Source organism: Orcinus orca, chromosome 3 (assembly GCF_937001465.1).
Source record: "Orcinus orca chromosome 3, mOrcOrc1.1, whole genome shotgun sequence".
Classification (NCBI taxonomy): Eukaryota; Metazoa; Chordata; class Mammalia; order Artiodactyla; family Delphinidae; genus Orcinus; species Orcinus orca.
In genome coordinates, this window is record NC_064561.1 from 16,084,167 (window position 1) to 16,103,611 (window position 19,445).

Below are 19,445 nucleotides of genomic sequence, written 5' to 3' on the forward strand. Positions count from 1 at the left end.
GCATTTTTATTATCTCAACATTGTCTTTAGATGAACAGAATTTTTTTTTTTTTTTTTTTTTTTTTGCAGTACACGGGCCTCTCACTGCTGTGGCCTTTCCCGTTGCGGAGCACAGGCTCCGGACGCGCAGGCTCAGCGGCCATGGCTCACGGGCCCAGCCGCTCCGCGGCATGTGGGATATTCCCAGACCGGGGCACGAACCCGTATCCCCTACATCGGCAGGCGGACGCTCAACCACTGCACCACCAGGGAAGCCCTTAGTAGCTTTTTTTTTTTTTAGAAGTTTTTTTTTTTTTTAGTTAATTTTTATTGGAGCGTAGTTGCTTTACAATGTTGTGTTTGTTTCTTCTGTACAGCAAAGTGACATATATATAAATAAATATATATATATATATATATATGTCTCCACTCTTTTTTAGGTTCCCTTCCCATTTAGGTCACCACAGAGCATTGAGTAGAATTCCCTGTGCTATACAGTAAGTACTCATTAGGTATCTATTTTTTTTATTCGCTAATGTAAAGTTTTATTTTCTTGATCCATTCTTTAATTTTAAAACAACACTTTAAAGATTATAAATTATAAAGATATTAATCAATAAAACAGTTCAGATATAAACTTTAGTTCATGCATGAGAAAACAATTGTATCTCACAGTTTGTATTCTGTTTCACTGTTTTAAATTTTAAACAAATAAATATTCAAAATGGTTGCATAGAATGAAAGAAATGAAACAACACACATTTTGTTTCTTGTCTCTCTAATCACTGTGGTATTATTGTTTATTTAAAATCTACTGTTTAAATGTAGAAATATATAGTACCACAGGGGTTGGAGACACAAACTATGCCTAGAGCAAGCTCATGTGATTCTGAACATTTATGAATTTGCTCTTGAAGTGAACACATATAGCTGAATTTGAAGTCCTCTGAGTTAACTTTCAGGTAGATGCAATGTTTCTTAAAGGGGAAGTACTGAAAATGTGCTAATTTGAAACTTACATACATATTATTAAAATTTAGGAGTAACCATGGTCATTATTTAGAACTTAGACCAAAATATTTGGGGATGGGGGAACATTTTATCACTGATATTTTTCAGAATTGCTGGTACATGGTGATCATTAAAAGTAGACCAACTTTTATTTGCTTTAAAACTCTGTACAGACAATATTCTCCCTTATTGCCCACACCCAGGGTAGGTGGACATCCCACTGTTCATGACTATTTAGTTATGGGACAGATTCTAGTGCAAAGGGGATGCAGAAAGAGGCTCACTTGGCTCTTCAATTTTCCCATAAGATTTTTTTCTTTTTTTAAAGATTGAACAAGATACAATCTTTCAGAGTTTTCAAATCTCCAAGAGGGAGAGAGCCCTTCTGTCTGGGTTATCAGGAAATGCTTCAAGGAGGAGATTGAATCTCCTCCTGTCCCAAACTCCTCTCCAGGGCAGATCTGGTCCTCCTCCCATTATCACAGTATAAAATAATTAGGTATCTATTTTATATATAGTAGTGTATATATGTCAATCCCAGTCTCCCAATTTATCCCATCCCCTTCTCCCCTTGCTAACCATAAGTTTGTTCTCTACCTCTGTGACTTCATTTCTGCTTTGCAAATAAGTTCATCTGTACCATTTTTCTAGATTCCACATATAAGCAATATTATACGATATTTGTTTTTCTCTTTCTGACTTATTTCACTCTGTATGTCAATCTCTAGATCCATCCGTATTGCTGCAAATGGCATTATTTCTTTCCTTTTTATGGCTGAGTACACATGTACCACATCTTCTTTATCCACTCCTCTGTTGATGGACATTTAGGTTGTTTCCATGTCCTGGCTATTGTAAAGAGTGCTGCAGTATCCCATCACGGAGCACAGGCTCCGGATGCGCAGGCTCAGCGGCCATGGCTCACGGGCCCAGCCGCTCCGCAGCATGTGGGATCTTCCCGGACCGGGGCACGAGCCCGTGTCCCCTGCAACTGCGCCACCAGGGAAGCCCCCATGCATCCTTTTGAATTATAGTTTTCTCCAGATATATGCCCAGGAGTGGAATTGCTGGATCATATGGTAGCTCTATTTTTAGCTTTTTACGGAAAGTCCATACTGTTCTCCATAGTGGCTGTACCAATTTGCATTCCCATGAACCGTATAGGAGGGTACCCATTTCTCTACATCCTCTCCAATATTTGTTGTTTGTAGATTTTTTGAAGATGGCCATTCTGACCAGTGTGAGGTGATACCTCATTGTAGTTTTGATTTGCATTTCTTTAATAGTTAGTGATGTTGAGCATCTTTGCATGTGTTTGATGGCCATCTGTATGTCTTCTTTGGAGAAATGTCTATTTAAGTCTTCCACCCATTTTTCGATTGGGTTGTTTGTTGTTTTTTGATATTGAGCTGCATGGGCTGTTTGTATAATTTGGAGATTAATCCTTTATCAGTTGCTTTGTTTGCAAATATTTTTTCCCATTCTGAGTGTTGTCTTTTTGTCTTTTTTATGGTTTCCTTTGCTGTGCAAATGCTTTTAAGTTTAATTAGGTCCCATTTGTTTATTTTTGTTACTCTAGGAGGTGGATTGAAAAAGATATTGCTGCAATTTATGTCAAAGAGTGTTCTGCTTATGTTTTCTTTAAGAGTTTTACAGTATCTGGCCTTACACTTAGGTCTTTAATCCATTTTGAGTTTATTTTTGGGTATGGTGTTAGGGAGTGTTCTAATTTCATTCTTTTACATGTAGCTGTCCAGTGTTCCCAGCACTACTTATTGAAGAGACTGTCTTTTCTCCATTGTATATTCTTGCCTCCTTTGTCATAGATTAGGTGGCCATATGTGCATAGGTTTATCTCTGGGCTTCCTATCCTGTTCATTTGGTCTATATTTCTGTTTTTGTGCTGGTACCATACTGTTTTGATTACTGTCACTTTGTAGTGTCGTCTGAACAAGGGAACCTAATTCCTCCAGCTCCGTTTTTCTTTCTCAAGATTGCTTTGACTACTCGGGGTCATTTGTGTTTTCATACAGATTGTAAAATTTTTTGTTCTACTTCTGTGAAAAATGCCATTGGTAATTTGATAGAGATTGCACTGAATCTGTAGATTGCTTTGGGGAGTATATTGGTTCTTCTAATCCAAGAACATTTATATCTCTCCATCTGTTTGTGTCATTTTTGATTTCTTTCATCAGTATCTTATGGTTTTCTGAGTAAAGGTCTTTTGCCTCCTTAGGTAGGTTTATTCCTAGGTATTTTATTCTTTTTGATGATATGGTAAATGGGACTGTTTCTTTAATTTCTCTTTCTGATCTTTCATTGTTAGTATATAGAAAGGCAAGAGATTTCTGTGCATTAATTTTGTATCCTGCAACTTTACCAAATTCACTGATGAGCCCTAGTAGTTTTCTGGTAGCATCTTTAGGATTTTTTATGTATAGCATCATGTCATCTGAAAGCTGTGACAGTTTTACTTCTTCTTTTCCAATTTGGATTCCTTTTATTTATTTTTCTTCTCTGATAGCCATGGCTAGGACTTCCAAAAGTATGTTGAATAAAAGTGACAAGAGTGGATATCCTCATCTTGTTCCTCATCTTAGAGGAAATGCTTTCAGCTTTTCACCATTGAGTATGATGTTAGCTGTGGGTTTGTCGTATATGGCCTTTATTATGTTGAGGTCATTTCCCTCTAAGCCGACTTTCTGGAGAGTTTTTATCATAAATCGGTGTTGAATTTTGTCCAGAGCTTTTTCTGCATCTATTGAGATGATCAGATGTCTTTTATTCTTCAGTTTGTTAATGTGGTGAATCACATTGATTGATTTGTGTATATTGAAGAATCCTTGCATCCTTGGGATAAATCCCACTTGATCAGGGTATACGATCCCTTTAATGTGTTGTTGGACTCAGTTTGCTAGTATTTTGTTGAGAATTTTTGCATGTTCATCAGTGATATTGGCCTGTAATTTTCTTTTCTCATGATATCTTTGTCTGGTTTTTGTAGCAGGGTGATGGTGGCTTCATAGAATGAGCTTGAGAGTGTTCCTTCCTCTGCAATTTTTTGGAAGAGTTTCAGAAGGATAGGTGTTAACTCTTCTGTAAATGTTTGATAGACATCTCCTGTGAAGACATCTAGTCCTGGACTTTTGTTTGTTGGGAGTTTTTAAATCACAGTTTCAATTTCAGTACTTTTGATTGGTCTGTTCATTTTTTCTATTTCTTCCTGGTTCAGTATTGGAAGGTTATACCTTTCTAGGAATTTGTCCATTTCTTCTAGGTTGTCCATTTTATTGGTTTATAGTTGCTTATAGTAGCCTCTTATGAACCTTTGTATTTCTGTGGTGTCCATTGTAACTTCTCCTTTTTCATTTTAATTTTATTGATTTGCGTTCTCTCCCTTTTTTTCTTGATGAGTCTGGCTAAATGTTTATCAATTTTTTTTATCTTCTCAAAGAACCAGCTTTTAGTTTCATTGATCTTTGCTAATGTTTTCTTCATCTCTATTTTTTGTTTCTGTTCTGGTTTTTATTTTTTTCCTTCTACTAAGTTTGGGTTTTGTTTGTTCTTCTTTGTCTAGTTGTTTTGGGTGTAAGACTAGGTTGTTTATTTGAGATTTTTCTTGTTTCTTGAGGTAAGATTGTATTGCTATAAACTTCCCTCTTAGAATTGCTTTTGCTGCATTCCATAGGTTTTGTTTTTATTTTTTAAATTATTATTTTATTTGATTTTTTGGGCTGCTTTAGGTCTTTGTTGCTACATGCGGGCTTTCTCTAGTTGTGGTGAGCAGAGGCTACTCTTCAGTGTGACGCACGGGCTTCTCATTGTGGTGGCTTCCCTTGTTGCAGAGCATGAGCTCTAGGAGTGCAGGCTTCAGTAGTTGAAGCCTGAAGGCTCAGTGTTGTGGTGTGCAGGCTATAGAGTTCACAGGCTCTGGAGCGCAGGTTCAGTAGTTGTGGTGCATGGGCTTAGTTCCTCCACGGTATGTGGGATCTTCCTGGACCAGGGATCGAACCTGTGTCCCCTGCATTGGCAGGTGATACTTAACCACTGCTCCACCAGGGAAGTCCCTGCATTCCATAGATTTTGGATCAACGTGTTTTCATTGTCATTTGTCTCTAGATTTTTTTTTAATTTCCTCTTTGATTTCTTCAGTGATCCATTGGTTGTTTAGTAGCACAGTGTTTAGCCTCCATGTGTTTGTGCTTTTTACAATTTTTTTCCTGTAATTGATTTCTTTTTTCTAAAAACTTATTTATTTTATTTATTTATTTTTGGCTACATTGGTCTTCATTGCTATGCGTGGGCTTTCTCTAGTTGTGGCGAGAGGGGGCTACTCTTTGTTGCGGTGTGCGGGCTTCTCATTGTGGTGGCTTCTCTTGTTGTGGAGAATGAGCTCTAGGTGCACAGGCTTCAGTAGTTGTGACATGAAGGCTCAATAGTTGTGGTTCACAGGCTCTAGAGTGCAGGCTCAGTAGTTGTGGCACATGGGCTTAGTTTCTCTGTGGCATGTGGGATCTTCCTGGACCAGGGCTCAAACCCATGTCCCCTGCATTGGCAGGTGGATTCTTAACCACAGCACCACCAGGGAAGTCCCCCTGTAATTGATTTCTAATCTCATAGCATTGTGGTTGGAAAAGATCCTTGATATGATTTCAGTTTTCTTAAATTTACCGAGGCTTGATTTGTGATCCAAGATGTGATCTATACTTGAGAATGTTCCATGTGCACTTGAGAAGAAAGTGTATTCTGCTGCTTTCGGATGGAATGTCCTATAAATATTAATTAAGTCTATGTGGTCTAATGTGTCATTTAAGGCTTGGGTTTCCTTATTAACTTTCTGTCTGGATGATCTCTCTGTTGGTATAAGTGGGATGTTAAAGTCCCCCACTATTATTGTGTTACTGTCAATTTCCCCTTTGATGGCTGTTAGCATTTGCCTTATATATTGAGGTGTTCCTATGTTGGGTGCATATATATTTACAACTGTTATATCTTCTTCTTGGATTGATCCCTTGATCATTATGTATTGACCTTCCTTGTCTCTTTGAAGTCTTTATTGTAAAGTCTATTTTGTCTGAAATGAGTATTGTTACTCCAGTTTTCTTTTGATTTCCCTTTGCATGGAAGATCTTTTTCCATCCCCTCACTTTCAGTCTGTATGTGTCGCTAGGTCTGAAGTGGGTCTCCTGTAGACAGCATATATATGGGTCTTGCTTTTGTGTCCATTCAGCAGTCCATGTCTTTTGTTTGGAGCATTTAATCCATTTACATTTAAGGTAATTATCAATATGTATGTTCCTATTACCATTTTCTTAATTATTTTGGGTTTGTTTATGTAGGTATTCTTTCTTCACTTCCTCTTTTATTCTCTTCTCTTGTGTTTCCTGCCTAGAGAAGTTCCTCTAGCATTTTTTATAACATTGGTTTAGTGGTGCTGAATTCTTTTAGCTTTTGCTTGTCTGTAAAGCTTTTGATTTCTCCATTGAGTCTGAATGAGATCCTTGCTGGGTAGAGTATTCTTGGTTGTAGGTTTTTCCCTTTCATCACTTGAAATATATCTTGCCACTCCCTTCTGACAGAGTTTCAGCAGAGTTTCTGCTGAAAAATCAGCTGATAACTTTATGGGGATTCCCTTTTATGTTATTTGTTGCTTTTCCCTTGCTGTTTTTAATAGTTTTTCTTTGTATTTAATTTTTTAGTTTGATTAATATGTATCTCAGTGTGTTCCTCTTTGGTTTTATTCTGTATGGGACTCTCTGTTCTTCCAGGACTTGGCTGATTATTTCCTTTCCCATGTTCGGGAAGTTTTTGATATAATCTCTTCAAATATTTTCTCAGGCCCTTTCTCTTTCTCTTCTTCTTCTGGGACCCCTATAATTCGATGTTGGTGCATTTAATGTTGTCCCAGAGGTCTCTGAGTCTGTCCTCATTTCTTTTCATTCTTTTTTCTTTATTCTGCTCTGTGACAGTTATTTCCGCCATTCTATCTGCCAGCTCACTTATCCATCCTTCTGCCTCAGTTATTCTGCTATTGATTCCTTCTAGAGTATTCTTCATTTCAGTTATTGTATTGTTCATCTCTGTTTGTTTGTTATTTAGTTCTTCTAGGTCTTTGTTAAACACTTCTTGCAACTTCTCAATCTGTGCCTTCATTCTTTTTCCAAGATCTTGGATCATCCTTACCATCATTATTCTGAATTCTTTTTCAGGTAGATTGCCTGTCTCCTCTTCATTTAGTTCTTCTTGTAGGTTTTTATCTTGCTCCTTCATCTGCAGCAGATTTCTCTGTCTTCTCATTTTGTCTGTCTTATTGTGTTTGTGGTTTCCTTTCTGCAGGCTGCAGGATCATAGTTCCTCTTGCTTCTGGTGGGGGCTCCCCTCTGACCCCTGGTGGGTGAGGTAGATATTGAGAGGGGCCTCCCCTTTGCTCTGTGGTTGTTACTGACCTATCATGGGCATTGTGTGTTTCCTAGTTGTTGAAGTAGAGGCACCGGGATCTGTTTCTTAGCTGTGTTTCTGATCTGTGGTGTGAGGTGGGTGGGATCGGAGCACTCCCACTGGGAGAGAAGCCTCTGAGTATTCCTTGTCTGGGGCTGTTCACCTGTGAGTGTGCTCTGTTGTGTCCCCTTTTGCCTGTTATGTGAGCTCACAAAGCACACTGTTGTTGGCACTGCTCTCGGTCCCACCTTAACTGTGGGTATGCTGGCAAATGGTCCTGGTGACTCTCAGGTGTTGTTTTCACCAGGCCACTGGTGCAGATCCCCTGAGGTCTGGTCCCAGGACTGCAGTAGTCATGCACCTGGACCTGCTGTGGGAACTATGGAGGCAGCTCAGACTCTGGCCTGGCCCAACCCTCACATGTACATGCCCACAAAGCCCATTGCTGCTAAAGCCAGATCCGTCTCAGCTGCATGAGTATCCATTGTCTGTTCAGATGTTCCACTGGCACTGAATTTAGGAAGCCATCAGCAGAGGTGTAACTCCATGGTTCATATAGCCATGAGGAGAGATTTCAGCTCTTCTTCCTTAGCTGCACAGCCCCTGGGGCTCAGCTGTGGTTTCATCCCCACCTCTGTGTGTGTTCCTCCCACCAGTGTCTGCTCCTGAGGCTGCCCCAGAGTGCCTGTGCCCAAGCAGATCAGCAGCGGTGGATGTGTTGATGGGTGTGGACACTGAGGCGGGCCGGAGGAGGCTTTGGTGGGGGCTGTGTATGGGTCACTGGGACCAGCATGGCCCAAGGAGGTTTTGGCAGGGACTATGCTTGGGCCTTCCTGGGCCTGTGCTGCTGGAGGAGGCTTTGGCTTGAGGAGTGGGCGAGCCCACTCAGGTGGGCTCCTCTCCTAGGGCCTGTGGAGGGAGGGGCTGGCAGGTGGGGAAGGGGGCTGCAATGGTGGCCCCACCCCTTGCACACCATGCAACAATGGTGCCTTGCTTCTACGGTGGCCCAGGCTTCTTCTGCAAACTTTCCCAGTTGTGGAGCTCCTTACCCTTGTCCCTTCAGGCTGTCTCTTCACAGCCAACAGCTGTCCCCTCCCTGGGTCCGCTCTGCAAACCCCCCATGTTCCAGCAGAAGTTGCAGAAATAGTACAGAGGATTCTCACGTACCCTTCACCAAATTTCCTCTAGTGATAATCTGTTATATAAATATATAATGATATATATCATTATCAAAACCAGGATACTGACATTGGCATAATTCAGTTTCCTAGGCTGCAGACCTTCTCTGCATTCTACCAGGTTTTACAGGCACTCACTTTGTGTGTGTGTGTGTGTGTGTGTGTGTGCGTGTGCACATGCACGTGTGTTTTTATGAAATTTTACCACGTGTGTAGAACCACCATCACAATCATATGGGATTACTCCATCACCACAAACAACTCCTTATGTGTGTCCTTTCACCCATAACCCATTGCAACCACTGATGTCTTCTCCATCTCCATAATGTCATTTGGAGAATATCGTATAAATGGAATCATATGGTATGTGAACCTTTGAGACTGTCTTCTTTCACTCAGCATATTGCTTTTGAGCTTCATCCAAGTTGTTAAATTTACAATAGTTCATTCCTTTTTTATCACTGAGGAGTATTCCACTGTATGGAGACACCATGGTTTGTTTGCCTGTTCTCCTGTCCCAAAGGACATTTGGGTCCTTTGCAGTATTTGGTAATCATGAATACAACTGCTATAAGCATTAGTGTTTCATTTATCTAGGGTAAATTGTACACATTTTTGTGTGAACAAAGATTTATTTCTCTTGGTAGTAAATACCTAGGAACAGGGATAAGTGTATATTTGACTTTATAAGAAATCGCCAAACTGTTTTCCAGAGTGGCTGCACTATTTTGCATTCCACCAGCAGCATGAGTTCCAGTTGCTCCACATTCTTGCTAGCATTTTGCATTTTATTGTCACTGTTTTTTATTTTAGCCATTTTAATAGGTGTGTAATGACAGTTCACTGTGGTTTTCATGTACATTTCCCAATGGCTAATACTAGTGCGTATCTTTTCATGGACCAGTTTGGCTTCTATACATCCTCTCTGGTGATGTGTCAGTTCAAATCTCTTACCAATTAAAAAATGTTTTTATTTAAAAATAATCATAGATTCACAAAAATAGTACATAAAGTGTGCCCTTTTTTTCTGTTTCTCTCCATGGTTATTTTTACATAATTATAGTACAATATCAAAGGCAGGGAATTGGCATTGATATGATGTTTGTGTGTAGTTTTCCATTTCATCTACCTGTGTAGATTCATGCAACTACTGCTGCAATCAAGATACAGAGCTCTTCCATTACCCCACAACTCTCCCTTGTGCGGCCTATTTATAGTCCCATCTACCCCTCCCCACAAACTCCTACCCTCATACCACTAAGAGCTGTTCTCTAGCTCTATAACTTTGTCATTTCAAGAATGTTACATACATGGAATCACACAGCATGTGACCTTTGAAATTGGCTTTTTCACTGTCCTTGAGCTCCATTTAAGTTGTTGTGTGGATCAATAGTTTTTTAAAGTATTACAATAAATGGTTGTACTAAAGTTTGTTTAACCATTCATCTACTGAGGGATATTTTGGTTGTTTGGGATTTTTGGCTATTAAAAATAAAGTAGGCCATTTCCATTTAGTGTAATTATTGATATGTTGTGGCTATGTCTGCCATTTTATTTTTTGTTTTCTCTTTGTTTCCTCTGTTTCTCTGTTTTCTTTTTCATACATTCCTATTGGTTACCTGAAAATTTTTTTAGAGTTCCATTTTGGTTTTTCCATTGTGCTTTTGAGTATATCTCTTTGTCTAGCTTTTTAAATGGTTGGTTTAGGTATTATATTTTATACGACATCATAGTCTGCTGATGTAGACTGTGATATGATGTTTTTATCAATTCAAGTACAGTCTAGAAACTTACTTCCCTTTACATCCTTCATTTATAATACAACTGTCTTAAACATTTCCTCTCTAAACTTTTAGAACCACACCAAACAATGTTATAATTTTCGTTTAAGCTATCAACACAATTTAGAAAACTCAAGAAGGGGAGAAAATCCTATTATAGGATCCATATTTTCACCCTTTCTTCTTTCTTAATGTTCCATGATTCATTCTTTCACCATTTCCTTTCTGTTTCATGATTTAACCACCCTTTCAGGGTAGGTCTATTGGGGACAAATTCTCATTTTCTTTTCTCTGAGAATGTTTTTATTTCCCCTTAATTATTGAAGGATTTTTTTTTTTTTTTTGCTAGATATGGAATTCTGGGTTGACAATTCTTTTCTCTCAGCACTTGAAAAATGTTGTGCTGCTCCCTCCTGGCATCCATTGTTTCTGATGAGAAATACATTATAATTAGAATGGTTTTCCCCTTATCAGTAAGGATTCACTTTTCTCCTGCTGTTTTCAAGACTTTTTCCTTGTCTTTATGTTTTCAGAAGTTTTACTATGATGTGTCCTGGAGTGCCTTCTTTGGGTTGATCGTGCTTGGGATTTGCTCAGCTTCTCAAATCTGTAGGTTTATGTCGTTTACCAACTTTGGGAAATTTTTCTCAGCTTTGCCCTCTTTCTCCTCTCCTTCCAGGAGCCCAATGACACAAATAGATCTTTTGTTATAGTCCCACAGTTTCCTTGGTTCTGCTCATTTTTTTCACAGTCTGTTTTCTTTCTGTTGTTCAGATTGGATGGTTTCTAATATTCTATCTTCAAGTTCACTGATTCTTTTCACTTAGAATTGTGGTTGAGCCCATCCATTGAGTTTTTTAAATTGCATTTTTAGTTCTAAAATTTCCATTTGGTGATTCTTTTTCTTAATTAATTAATTAATTAATTAATTATTTTTGGCTGTGTTGGTTCTTCATTGCCACATGTTGTCTTTCTCTAGTTGCGGCGAGCGGGGGCTACTCTTCATTGAGGTGTGCAGGCTTCTCATTGAGGTGGCTTCTCTTGTTGTGGAGCACGAGCTCTAGGCATGCAGGCTTCAGTTGTTGTGGCATGAGGGCTCAGTAGTTGTGGCTTGCAGGCTCTAAAGAGTAGGCTCAGCTCAGTAGTTTTGGCGCACGGGCTTAGTTGCTCCATGGGAGCTTCTTGGACCAGGGATCAAACCCGTGTCCCCTGCATTGGCAGGCGGATTCTTAACCACTGCACCATCAGGGAAGTCCCTGGTTATTTTTTATATCTTCTGTTTCTCTGCTGAGAATTTCTATATTTTCATTTATTTCAAGTGCATTTGTAATTGCTTGTTGAAGCATTTTTCTGATGGCTTCTTTAAATTCCTTGTCAGATAAATTCAACATGTGTCATCTTGGTGTCAGTATCTGTTGATTGTCTCTGTCATTTAGGTTGAGGTTTTACTGGGTGTTGGTACCATGAATGTAGGGTATTACATTTAAGTCTGTTTTAGCGGGCCTCCTCTGATACTGATCAGTGGAGAAGGAGAGGCACTGCTTTATTACTGCCAGTGTATGGCTCCCCATCAGGCTTCCACCAACATCAGAAGGATGAGGTAGGAGCCTGTAACCCCTGGAAGGTGGTGTTCACCTGGCTTCCCATCGAGGGCCTTCTCTCACACCACCCTGGTGAGTGGGAAAGAGAGTGTCACTATGTCTGGGTGAGGAGGAGGTCAAGGGTCCCACCTTGATGGCAGGGGTGTGGTGGGCATGTTTTCTCCCATGGTGTCTGGCTGGGATTGAGCAATTACCATCTAAAATGTCTTATCTTGTTAAGGTGTCTTTTCTTGGTCCTCTTGCTAGAGATAAGCAGATTTTCTTAGGGCTTTTTTGGTATGCACCCCTTGTTGTGTCTGGGTTTCTGGCTTCTCCAGCACCCAGGCTGGGAACTGGGAGGCAAAAAGAAAACCATGAGACCCACTTCTGCATCTTTTCTCAGATCCCAAGGCCACAGGTGGGCTGTCTTCTCTCCACCTCTCAAGTCTTTTTGTCTCAATTGATCCTTTTGGAACTAATTTCCTGTTCATGATTCATGTTATCTCCTTAGGTAATGGCATCATGCTACTTCTGCTTCAGATGGTGAATGGTGTCCAGTGACCTTTATCCTGAGATGGCTGGCATTTTCAGCTCTTTGTCCTCTGGTGGTTCCAGCTTTCTGCCGAGTAGTGAGTTGAGAAGGGCCAGAGGCAGACGTGGTCTGGGTCAATTCATGATTTTAAGAAGATGGCATAGGATGAGCTCCAGAACAAAAGGTCCAGACCCCCAAAAGCCGCTGTGAACATTTGCAGTTGCTGTCATTCCATGCTCTGGTGGCAGGGAAGGCACCTGACACTCAGGGAAACACAGGACTGGAAGAAGCTGCCTCTACCTGCCTAGAGATGTAATCTGGTTTTAATCCTCCCCCACCACCCCCTGCAGGTCTTTTGCATGGCCCTGGGATTAGTTTATCTATGGACAGAAGAACCAAGGAACAGGATGCATGACTGATCTCTGTGTCCAAGGGACAGATTTAGGTGGTGGGAGAAAACAAGATCAGAACATTCAAAGTGCTCCTCCTACCTGCTGATAAAGCCTGGTAGGTAAAGACCACCAGGGGCACCCTTGTAATGAAGCCACATTGAGTGCATTGACTTGCTGGGGAGGCCTCATGCCAAGGGGAGTCTCGAAGTGTCCTAGGGAGGAGGAGGGGCCTTTTAAAGGGTCTGATGTTGTGTTGAGTGATTCTGAGAGGGTCTGGGAGATCAGGGTCAGCTCTGGTTTGTGTGCTGTCAGCAACTGGGGCTCCCAGTGGTATTTGTGGGGGTGGGGCAGGATAGGGGCTGGAGAGAAGGAGAGGTTAGCAAGTAACGGTCACTTGGGAATGGATGGCATTGTCTGGGGAGAAATGTTGCTCAAATGGCCTTCACCTGCTGGAACCCATAAATTGAAATTGTTGTAGAAAGTCATGTCGGAAGAAACCCCTTGATCTAAGCTTTGTAACGGTTGAGTTAGTTTTCTTTTGCCACATAACAAATTAGCACGGGGTCAGCACTTAAGACTCATGTATCATCTCAGTCTGTAGATCGAAACTGGATGCAGTGTGGCCTCTGAGCAGGGTATCACCAAGCTGAAATCAAGGGGCAGGCAGGCTGTGTTCTCACTTGGGGGTTGGACCAGGAAAAGAGCTACCCCAACACCTGTGGATCGTTGGCAGAACCTGTGTTCTTGTGGTTCTAGGGCTGAGGTCCCTGTTGTCTCACTGCTGTTGGCTGGGGACTGCTCTCAGCAGCTAAGGATCATTCTCATCTTCTGGCCCTCCCTGGGCCCACTCATACCTCCAACCTCTGTGACCTCAGAGAGGACCAGTCCCATCTACAGGTTTACCAGATTAGGTCAGGCCTACCTAGATACTCAGCCTTTTCAAAGCCAACTGGTCAGTAGCAAGACTCCATCACAATCATGGATTCATTCCCATTCAAGGGTTGGGGCTTGGGCAAGGTGTGAACACCTGTGGGTGGGAATCTTGGGGGGCACCCTAGAACCCTGCCTGCCACACCAGGTTTGGAAACCGACACTGCTTGTCCATGTCAGAGTGATCCATGGGACTCCTATCTCTCAAGAAAGAATGGGCTGTGTGACTCTCACCATCGTGGTTTCAGGTAGCAAAATCCTCATTGTCTATGAGTTTGGGGAAAGTCTTCTCAAAGCAAGTCCTTATGCTGATGGACATGCAGTGTCCACAGGCTCACAATGGCCTTTCCCTGCCACCTTGGACTTGCTTCCACCAAGTGCAAGTCCACGGCTGTTTTCAGGTGTCCAAGGTGCTGGTGGGGTTTCTGTAGCTGCTATGCAGTTTGTTGTTGATTGCTTTGTTGCAGATGTGCTAGGTCCCTGGAATACAGGGCTGAATTTGTAAGATGGGGGATGCAGCTTGTTCTAACTTACCAGTGTGACAGGAATCTCAAATCTGTTCCCTTAAATGCCTTTGATACGCTGATGACCACCTTCCCTCAATTCTAACCTTGATGTCGATAATCAACTTGACACCTCACACTTACTGTGTCCCTGAAACTGCTGGTCCCTTAGTCCTCCCATCTGAGCTGATAGCAGCCCACCGTTGGAGCTGTCTGGCTCTTCTTTTCCTCGCACCCACAGGAGTGTTGAGAGGCCTGTCAGTTCTCCCTGCAGGGATGGCCAGAGCCTGCCCCACCACTACCAGCTCTCTGATCTAAGCACATGCTTCTCTCACCTGGTTCCTTCTTCTGTTTGCCCCGTAGTCTGATAGTGCAGCAGCCCAAGGGACTCGGGAGCCTTGGGCTCCAGACTTGTGTGACCACTTGCTCAGTGCAAGACCCTGAATGATCTTCTTTCCTGGTGTCTGTCTGACTCGCCCTCCCCCCCATCCCCGGCCCTCACTCACTGACCTCCAGGCATCTCAGCTTGCTTTGGCCAGACAGGAAAACCACAGTGGGGAGCTCAGCTGTCCAGGATGGGCCTCACTTTGGTCTGGTTGAGGAAGACCCTGAAGTTAACAGAAGGCCCACCGCAAGTCACCTGGGCCCTGGGCCCCAGAAGCCCGGTTATGTCAAAGGTGACTCAGATAGCAGCAGTCTCCACCTGTTGCTGATCCTGGTAAAAAATCATGATATAGAGAAGATAGATGCCAATTTCTCACCTCTAACCTTTCTTACCCTGCCAGGCCATGCTATGTAACAGAGAATAGCAGAATGTCAGTTCAAATACCAGCCCTCATACCTTACAGGTGGACAAACTGAGGCCTGGGAAGGTTAAGACTTGCCTGCAGATGTAGCAGAGTGGTATGCCCTGGACAGGACCCTCCATCCCGCCCTGTCCCCCTCCTCCGTTCTCATCCTGTGTGGTCCCTGCTCTCATCTCCACTTCCTGACTTGGATTAGGGACAACCTGATGGCCTCATTTTACTTTCATCACCTCTTTAAATGTCTTACATCCAAATACAGCCACTCTGAGGTCCTGAGGGTTGGGGCAATATTTGAAAGGGGAGTGGGGAGGGACACAATTTAGCCCATAACAGCCTCCCTGGACTCCAGCTGTCTTCTCAGTCAGGGGTCTGCTGGACCCCAACCTATACTACACTCCGCAAACCCAGGCTTACCCACCTGTTTTCTTTCCTTCAAAAATTTGTTGTAATCTCTCATTGGCTTCTCTGGATCACTTTGTTCCATGGGCCTCATGTCTTTTTATTCACTTATTATCATTTTAGTGAGGTCTTAGGAGGAAGAAGAAATCAATATGTGGGATCAACAGCCCTCTTCTCTTTTTTTTAATTAATTAATTTTTATTGGAGTATAGTTGCTTTACAATGTTGTGCTAGTTTCTACCATACAGCAAAGTGAATCAGCTATACATATTCACATATCCCCTCTTTTTTTGATTTCCTTCCCATTGAGGTCACCACAGAGCACTGCGTAGAGTTCCCTGAGCTATACAGTAGGTTCTCATTTGTTACCTATCTATTTATTTATTTATTTAGATAAATTTATTTATTTTTAAAATTTATTTTTGGCTGCATTGGGCCTTCGTTACTACGCACAGGCTTTCTGTAGTTGCGGCGAGCGGGGGCTACTTTTCATTGCGGTGCACGGGCTTCTCATTGCAGTGGCTTCTCTTGTTGCAGAGCATGGGCTCTAGGTGCGTGGGCCTCAGTAGTTGTAGCACACGGGCTCAGTAGTTGTGACTCGCGGGCTCTAGAGTGCAGGCCCAGTAGTTGTGGTGCACGGGCTTAGTTGCTCCATGGCATGTGAGATCTTCCTGGACTAGGGCTCGAACCCGTGTCCCCTGCATTGGCAGGTAGATTCTTAACCACTGCGCCACTGGGGAGGTCCCAGTTATCTATTTTATACATAGTATCAATAGTGTATATATATCAATCCCAATCTCTCAATTAATCTCACCCCCCCTTTACCCCCTTGGGGTCCATATGCTTGTTCTCTATGTCTGTGTCTCTATTTCTGTTTTGCAAATAAGATCATTCTATACCATTTTTCTAGATTCCACATATATGCATTAATATATGCTATTTGTTTTTCTCTTTCTGACTTACTTCACTCTGTGTGACAGTCTCTAAGTTCATCCACCTCACTACAAATAGTGCAATTTTGTTTCTTTTTATGGCTCAGTAATATTCCATTGTATATATGTGCCACATCTTCTTTATCCATTCCTCTGTTGATGGACAGTTAGGTTGCTTCCATGTCCTGGCTATTGTAAATAGTGCTGCAATAAACATTGGGGTGTATGTGTCTTTTTTTTTTTTTTTTTTTTTTTTTTGTATGTGTCTTTTGAACTATGGTTTTCTCTGGGTATATGCCCGCTAGTGGAATTGCTGGGTCATATGGTAGTTCTATTTTTAGTTTATTAAGGAACCTCCATACTGTTTTCCATAGGGGCTGTATCAATTTACATTCCCACCAACAGTGCAAGAGGGTTCCCTTTTCTCCACACCCTCTCCAGAATTTATTGTTTGTATATTTTTAAATGATGACCATTCTGACTGGTGTGAGGTGATACCTCATTGTAGTATTGATTTGCATTTCTCTAATAATTAGTGATGTTGAACATCTTTTCATGTGTTTGTTGGCCATCTGTATGTCTTCTTTGGAGAAATGTCTATTTAGGTCTTCCACCCATTTTTTGATTGGGTTGTTTGGTTTTTTTTTGATATTGAGCTGCGTGAGCTGCTTGTAAATTTAGGAAATTAATCCTTTGTCAGTTGCTTCATTTGCAAATATTTTCTCCCATTCTGAGCATTGTCTTTTCATCCCGTTTATGTTTTCCTTTGCTGTGCAAAAGCTTATGTTTCATTAGGTCCCATTTGTTTATTTTTGTTTTTATTTCCATTTCTCTAGGAGGTAGGTCAAAAAGGATCTTGCTGTGATTTATGTCATAGAGTGTTCTGCCTATGTTTTCCTCTAAGAGTTTTATAGTGTCTGGCCTTACATTCAGTCTTTGAGCCATTTTCAGTTTATTCTTCTGTATGGTGTGATTCTTTTACATGTTGCTGTCCAGTTTTCCCAGCAGCACTCAAAGAGGCTGTCTTTTCTCCATTTGTATATTCTTGCCTTCTTTGTCATAGATTAGGCGACCATATGTGCGTGAGTTTATCTTCCTATCCTGTTCAATTGGTCTATATTTCTGTTTTTGTGCCAGTACCATACTGTCTTGATTACTGTAGCTTTGTAGTATAGTCTGAAGTCCGGGAGCCTGATACCTCCAGCTCCTTTTTTCTTTCTCAAGATTGCTTTGGCTATTTGGGGTCTTTTGTGTTTCCATACAAATTGTAAAATTTTATGTTCTAGTTCTGTGAAAAATGCCATTGGTAATTTGATAGGGATTGCATTGAATCTGTAGATTGCTTTGGGTAGTATAGTCATTTTGACAATATTGATTCTTTCAGTCCAAGAACATGGTATATCTCTCGATCTGTTTGTGTCATCTTTGATTTCTTTCATCAGCATCTTATAATTTTCTGTGTACAGGTCTATTGCCTCCTTAGGTAGGTTTATTTCTAGGTATTTTATTCTTTTTGTTGCAATGGTAAATGGGAGGGTTTCCTTAATTTATTTTTCTGACCTTTCATTGTTAGTGTATAGGAATGCAAGAGATTTCTGTGTATTAATTTTCTATCCTGCAACTTTACCAAATTCATTGATTAGCTCTAGTAGTTTTCTGGTGGCATCTTTAGGATTTTCTATGTATAGTACCATGTCATCGGCAAACAGTGACAGTTTTACTTCTTCTTTTCCAATTTGGATTCCTTTTATTTCTTTTTCTTCTCTGATTACCAAGGCTAGGACTTTCAAGACTATGTTCAATAATAGTGGCAAGAGTAGACACCCTTGTCTTGTTCCTGATCTTAGAGGAAATGCTTTCAGCTTTTCACCATTGAGAATAATGTTTGCTGTGGCTTTGTCATACATGGCCTTTATTATGTTGAGGTAAGTTCCCCCTATGCCCACTTTCTGGAGAGTTTTTATCATAAATGTGTGTTGAATTTTGTCAAAAGCTTTTTCTGCATCTATTGAGATGATCGTATGGTTTTTCTCCTTCAATTTGTTAATATGGTGTATCACATTGATTGATTTGCATATACTGAAGAATTCTTGCATCCCTGGGATAAATCCCACTTGATCATGGTGTATCATGCTTTTAATGTGCTTTTGGATTTGGTTTGCTAGTATTTTGTTGAGGATTTTTGCATCTATATTCATCAGTGATATTGGCCTGTAATTTTCTTTTTTTGTGATATTTTGGGTTTGGCATCAGTGTAATGGTGGCCTCGTAGAACGAGTTGGAAGTGTTCCTCCCTCTGCAATTTTTTGGAAGAGTTTGAGATGGATAGGTGTTAACTCTTCTGTAAATGTTTGATAGAATTTGTCTGTGAAGCCATCTGGTCCTGGACTTTTGTTTGTTGGAAGACTTTTAATCACAGTTTCAGTTTCATTACTTGTGATTGGTCTGCTCATATTTTCTATTCTCTCCCGGTTCAGTCTTGGAAGGTTGTACTTTTCTAAGAATTTGTCCATTTCATCCAGGTTATCCATTTATTGGCATATAGTTGCTTGTAGTAGTCTCTTATGATCCTTTGTATTTCTGTGGTGTCTGTTTTAACTTCTCCTCTATCATTTCTAATTTTATTGATTTGAGTCATCTCCCTTTTTTTCTTGATGAGTCTGGCTAAAGGTTTATCAATTTTGGTTATCTTCTCAAAGAACCAGCTCTTAGTTTTATTGATCTTTGCTATTGTTTTCTTCATCTCTATTTCATTTATTTCTGCTCTGATTTTTATGATTTCTTTCCTTCTGCTAACTTTGGGGGTTTTTTGGTTCTTCTTTCTCTAGTTGTTTTATGTGTAAGGTAAGGATGTTTATTTGAGATTTTTCTTATTTCTTGAGGTAGGATTGTATTGCTATAAACTTCCCTCTTAGAACTTATTTTGCTGCATCCCATAGGTTTTGGGTCATCGTGTTTTTGTTGTCAATTGTTTATAGGTATTT

The 19,445-nt window shown here is 40.9% G+C and overlaps 1 long non-coding RNA gene across 1 annotated transcript in view; it reads left to right on the forward strand.

Moving 5' to 3' along the window:
- LOC117198193 (uncharacterized) overlaps positions 1-19,445 on the forward strand; it is a 38,130-nt gene that overhangs the window by 11,138 nt on the left and 7,547 nt on the right. The window lies entirely within an intron of this gene.